We start from the raw sequence: 6,434 nt of genomic DNA on the forward strand, positions 1-6,434 counted from the left end.
TTGCACCAGTAGTGCCACCATTGACAACCGACGAGGTCTCATATCCTATATGTTCTTGTCAGGAGTAATTCTTCCTAGCCAGACCCGTCGTCAGGGGCCACACACATTAAGGCCGGGCTCTGACCTTGATAAAAGGTCTTCGGGGAAAGAATGAACCAAGATAAAATACCTCGTCTGTATTATCTTAAGACATATGTATGTACTATATATGTGCATGTCACTTCACTGTACATGACAATTCCTTTGCCGTTCGTCGCCAGTGTTCTATGACGTTTCAATAAATAATCACTCTATATTTCAGCACTATTCCAAGGTCGACATCAGGCATCTCCCACAGGTGCCTCCCTTAAAGCCGGTCCAAGTGTCTGCTCCAAGTGAAATTCTCCCTTAAAGCCGGTCCTCCCTTAAAGCCGGTCCGGTCCGGTGTGGAGCCGGTATGCTCCACACTGTATTCCCGGGTGGAGCATTTCTTCAGTCGTTTATATCTCTGGACTGCCAGTCTAATACTCGATATTTATATCTTAATTTGGGTGCACTGAATATACACGTATTTGTGGCTTTCCATAACAAGGTACACCTCACTTTTCACCGAACACCCTTAATCAGTAGCTGAATCGTAAACAACAACAACAGCCGAAGGATAAGGTGAGGTGATTGTTGGCGACTCTGGCTTGTAGGTGTCCGTCAGGTCTTACATCTTCCCTCTGGGTCAATGGAGGACCATCGAACAGCTGTATGTTCGAAATTAAATTCATCTGGATGTTGATTCTGGTGTCAGGTCCCGAATGAACAATGCCTCAAGCGTACGAAACTTACGATCGTCGGTGCATGTGATTATTGTCGTATACTCACTGTGTCTTGATGATTCAAGATGGTGTTGAGAAGGGTGTTGCTAATACCTTCCTCTAGCAAATAAAGTGTAAGGTGTGTACTCAATGTATTCCTGGTACCTGGCAAACATTGAGAGGAATGAGTCTATACCCTCTGGGAGATCATTTACGTGTATCAGAAACAGTATAGGTCCGAGTACAGAGCCCTGTGGGACTCCACTGGTGACCACGCCAATCTGAGGTCTCACCCCTCACAGTAACTTTCTGCTTCATATTGCTTAGGAAGCAGAAAGTCCTTATCCACTGGAGCACGCTACCAGTTACTCTATTTGTGTACCACACACTCTATGTGTGTGTGTGTGTGTATTCTTAAAACATGACGGAATTAGATATGATGATATAATATACTTAATGGACATGTCTCCACTATTGCTGTACACATAATACCCAAAATAAATACCCACCGTCTCCATCTTAACAACAACGTTTTTTAACGTTATTGCAACGTTTTAGAACATTAAATACACTAAAATATAACGTCATCGTCGTTACGTTACATTTTTGTTTATGGTAAATATCCGCGGTGAATCAGGTCATTAGAGACTGACGCTTGGAGAAGCTCATTGTGCATTGAAACTCTAATTGGAATTCTAATTTGGCTTAGGAACAGTTCAGTTATTAAGATACATTTTTTTAAGAAAAGTGAATAATTTGTCGTGCCGGCCAAACTTTCTTTTTCCAAGCAGACAATTTACCTGAATTTACCAGACGACAACCACCAACTCTAGTGGCCTCTATGGTAACAGGAAGCCCTGAGAGCCACCATTACTGAATGAGACAGGTATATTTTCCAGTTGTTTCCAGCTGAGGTTTTGAACTGGAATAATGTTCAGCTTTCCAGACTTCGGTGGGCCGGCCATTCTGCGGGTTTATCGCCATGAAAAAGTGGTGATAAACCACTTCATATCGCCATGAATATCACCATGAAAAAGTTTTTCGTGGATGAATAAGCATCTCCTGTTTTCTGGCCCGTGTGGTCTATTGAGCTTGGAGCTCTGGATCTTCTGTGATGACTACAGGTACAGTCAACACATCAAATTACAGTCATATCAAATTACAGTCACATATCAAGTTATAACATATCAAGTTACAGTCGACATATCAGTTACAGTTGACATATCAATGTCGACATTCAAGTTACAGTCAATATATCAATTTACAGTCGACATATCAGTTAAACAGTCGACATATCAATTACAGTCGACATATCATGTTACAGGAATTATATACCACGGATCTTGCAATACACACATCAACTAACATGTAGATATCTGTAAATAAGAGAATCTTACAAGAGCCCGGGATACAGTGTTGAAGGAGGAGTTTCTCAAGGGCGTCGCCAGCAACCTAACCGAGCAATTTCTATTGCTCATTTGAAATGGAAAAGCAATTACCATTTCAAATATTTGCTCTTGTAGCCTATTGGGAAGATACCTGTTTCACTTCATATTGAAAACAAACAAATATTATTTCCTCTGGAGAAAAGTTATCAATTCTTGATGAGACATCTGCTATATCTTCAGCTGTTGGGAAAAGTGTTATTATATCCTGCTGAGAAATCTGCTATCTTTTCCTGTCGAGACAAGGCTATCGTGCCCTGTTTATCTCTCTCTTCCGTCTTGTTAAAGGGCGTAAAGTCCTAGATATATCAGTGCAAAATGCTACTGTTTTCAACCCGCGTCGTCACTCGAAATTGTATTGTTTCAAACGAAGCCTAGACAATTAGATGAATGAGGTAGGGTGGATATATATATATATATATATATATATATATATATATATATATATATATATATATATATATATTAATATATAATATATATACAGCTGTCTCGTATGGGTCAATAGGAGCTGTCTCGTATGGGTCAATAGGAGCTGCCTCGTATGGGTCAATAGGAGCTGCCTCGTATGGGTCAATAGGAGCTGCCTCGAATGAGTCAATAGAAGCTGCCTCGTATGGGTCAATATAGGGTGCCTCTTATGGGTCAAGAGGACTTCGTCATTCTCTTTTATTTACAACAATAATATGACATCAAATCAAATGTGGCATTTGTCTAATTATCTTCATATTTAGATGATGACTGCAAAGAGCCTTTTTCCTTACCTATATCTTTATCTGCTCTTGCCTATCTGTCTGTCTATCTGAATGCCTTTTATATCTGTCTGTATGTATGTCTGTTTATCTTTCTGTCGCCTCTCTCTCTCTCTCTCTCTCTCTCTCTCTCTCTCTCTCTCTCTCTCTCTCTCTCTCTCTCTCTCTTTCACACACAATGAACCATTTCTCTGACTTTCTGTGATATATCTCACACCTTCCTCGCTGCTATATTTCATGTATCACCTCACAGATCCGTTCCTCAATTTCTGGGCCACTGCTGCCCTTCACACCATTTAGTTCTGCACTCTTTACAACGGTCGGGAGGTGGGACCCGTGTTGCAATCCGAGGTCTGCAATCCGTCTTGGTGGGAGGGTTCACTCGGAAGATCTCAGTCCAAGAGTTGGCTGAGTACTCGGATGATTGGTCCAAGAGTTGACTGAGTACTCGGTTGATTGGTTCAAGAGTTGGCTGAGTATTTAGTTGATTGGTTCAAAAGTTGATTGAGTACTCGGATGATTTGGTCATTTGATGGTTGGCTGATCGGAAGATTTAACCAAATATTGACTGATTGCCAGGAAGATCTGTCCAAGAGTTGACTAGATGCTCGAAACATCTGTCCAAGAGTTCACTGGCTGCCCGGAAGATCTGCCCAAGAGTTCTCTGGCTGCCCGGAAAATCTGCCCAAGAGTTAACTGACTGCTCGGAAAATCTGTTAAGAGTTAAATGACTGCTCGGAAGATCTGTCCAAGAGTTAACTGACTGCTCGGACAATCTGTCCAAGAGTTAACTGACTGCTCGGAAAATCTGTCCAAGAGTTAAATGACTGCTCGGAAGATCTGTCCAAGAGTTCACTGACTGCTCGGACAATCTGTAGGTATTGACTGACTGGAACTAAACCTTCGCCTTAAAAGCCACGCCAGTTAAAAATAATCCCCGGCTGTTTGGACTCCAGAGAGCGACAAATATGAAGAAAAATCTTCTCTCTGCCATCGCAATTTCTCAGTCCGGTGCTAGAAAAATATTTATATTCCCCCTGATTCAATTTCCACGGCTTCGAATCTTAATTAGATCTCGAGGGATCTTAATCAACTAATCACGTGCGGGTTTCAGAGGGAGACAGACCCCGGACCCATATTTTGGTCCAACTTGCCACTCAAAGTTGCCAGTGCCGCAGAATTAAAAAAAAAAACGCAATTACCACTTGACTACTTAGTAATAAAGGAGGAAGGAGGGGGGCGAGGAGGGGGTGAGGAGGAGGAGTCCAAGGAGATCCAAGGAGGAGGAGGAGCCCAAGGAGGAGGAGGAGTCCAAGGAGGAGGAGGAGTCCAAGGAGGAGGAGGTGTAAGAAGGAAATGTGAAACAGGAAGACTAAGATTATGTAAGAATCGGAGTGATATTCCTGATTTCAGTTGCAAGCAAAGAGTTATTAACCTGATTCAGTTCATTAGAAGCCTAGCTAAAAAAACTGGTCTGTTTAATGAGATTATTATATAACTTGCATTAGGAATATATAGTTTATTATTGGTTTAAGTTACAATTATGTTCGAAACAAGGTATAGTTGAAGTCAGCTGTGCTCCAGAGCCTTCATACAGTCTCTTGGCTGGAGCTCTTGGCTTCTCTACGTGTTGAGAAAACATTCCAACTTCGAGTTCGCCTGGAAATATAATATCGTTGTTGGAATGATTTACAGGAAAATGCCTCACCAAGCATGAGGCTGTTGATGGCTGACGCCTTGTGTTGTTGCCGCTAATTCCTGACTGTCCTCGACGTTGGCCACATGGAGAACTTTAAGAGCATTGTCTTATACATAACAGTAAGCTGCCGATATTTCTCCCAACCACTTGGGCTGGACGGTAGACAACGCTCGCTTCAAGCAGGTCGGCGTTCAATCCGACCGTCCACAAGTGTTGGGCACCATTCCCTTCCCCGTCCCATCCTAATCTTATCCTGACCCCTTCCAGTGTCATATAGTCAAATGGCTTAGCACTTTCCCTTGATAGTTGCCTCCCTCGCCCACATGTGACCAGTGTTGAAGGCTCTGATGTACTGTACTGATATCTTCGTGTCCTCCCTAACATGTTCTTTAAGGATCTTTCTTTCTGCAACTTCTACCAGTTTTACTCTCCATGTTTCTTGTCCTCCCTCTCAGATCTGATTCCTATGCAATTTGCTCTTGATTGAAATATCTCATTACTAGCAACTTTGCTCTCTAAGGGATAATTAGCCGCATTTTTTATGATATTTATGCAAGCACAGTTATATTCTGTTATATAATATATCTGCAAGCATTGTTATATTCTGTTATGATATTTATGCAAGCACTCCTATATTCTGGTATATAATATTATGCAAGCTTCTCATATTCTTGTCTGGATCTTCTATGGTTCTCTGTGGATTGTAAATTATAGCGACAACTTAATTTTTTCTTCCACTGAAATGATTCCTGTAACGATCCACATTATTGCTATCCTCCACTGCAGTGATCTCCTCAAACCTGCTATCTCTTTTGACCAACGATACAACTCACCCTCCCTCACTAGATGCTTTCTTTCTTTCATTCTTTTTTCTTTCTGGTATTATCTGCAGAATTCAGCATTTGTGATCATTTGAGTTACTTTAGCTTCAATTGTTGCTATTATACCGGGCTTTGTTTCATCACTGCTATCTTTTAGTTCATCTGCTTTGTTTGACATTCTGTCATCATTTGTGTAACAATATTTCAGGTTCCTCATTGATACTCTGTTCTCTGTTTGGGCGACTCCCAGCCTGGGGTAGGGACACTGGGTTGGTTCAGGTGTAAAAGGTATGTGTTTGTGTGTGTTGATATATATGCATTTATATACAAATTCATAAATGCGAATGCATATAAATTTCCTAAAATTCATTCTACGAATGAATTCATGCAGGCGTGTCAAAAAATTCATGAACCCCTATATTAATTGGGTCATGCACGTTATAACCACTCCACACACACACACACACACACACACACACACACACACACACACACACCACACAAACACACACACACACACACACACACACACACACACACACACACACACACACACACACCACACACACACACACACACACACAAACACACACACACACACACACACACACACACCACACACACACACACACAACACACACACCACACACACACACACACACACACACACACACACACAACGCAGATTATCATGCTGAAGTAATTTCCATTAAGAAAGAAACAAAATAAAAAACTCATACTTAATGATAAAGGACTTTCTATTCACATAATAGTGAGCTTCTTCATTAATCAGTGTCAGGGGAACCAGCGATGATAAAGTAGCCAGTAAATATATCATTAAGCCATTAAAAATATCTCCCTTGGCAATCTCGCCTCATTTTGCCAGGAAACTCTGCATCAGGTAGCTTCAGTTTACATATATATATACATAT

Source organism: Procambarus clarkii, chromosome 5, assembly GCF_040958095.1.
Source record: "Procambarus clarkii isolate CNS0578487 chromosome 5, FALCON_Pclarkii_2.0, whole genome shotgun sequence".
NCBI lineage: Eukaryota > Metazoa > Arthropoda > Malacostraca > Decapoda > Cambaridae > Procambarus > Procambarus clarkii.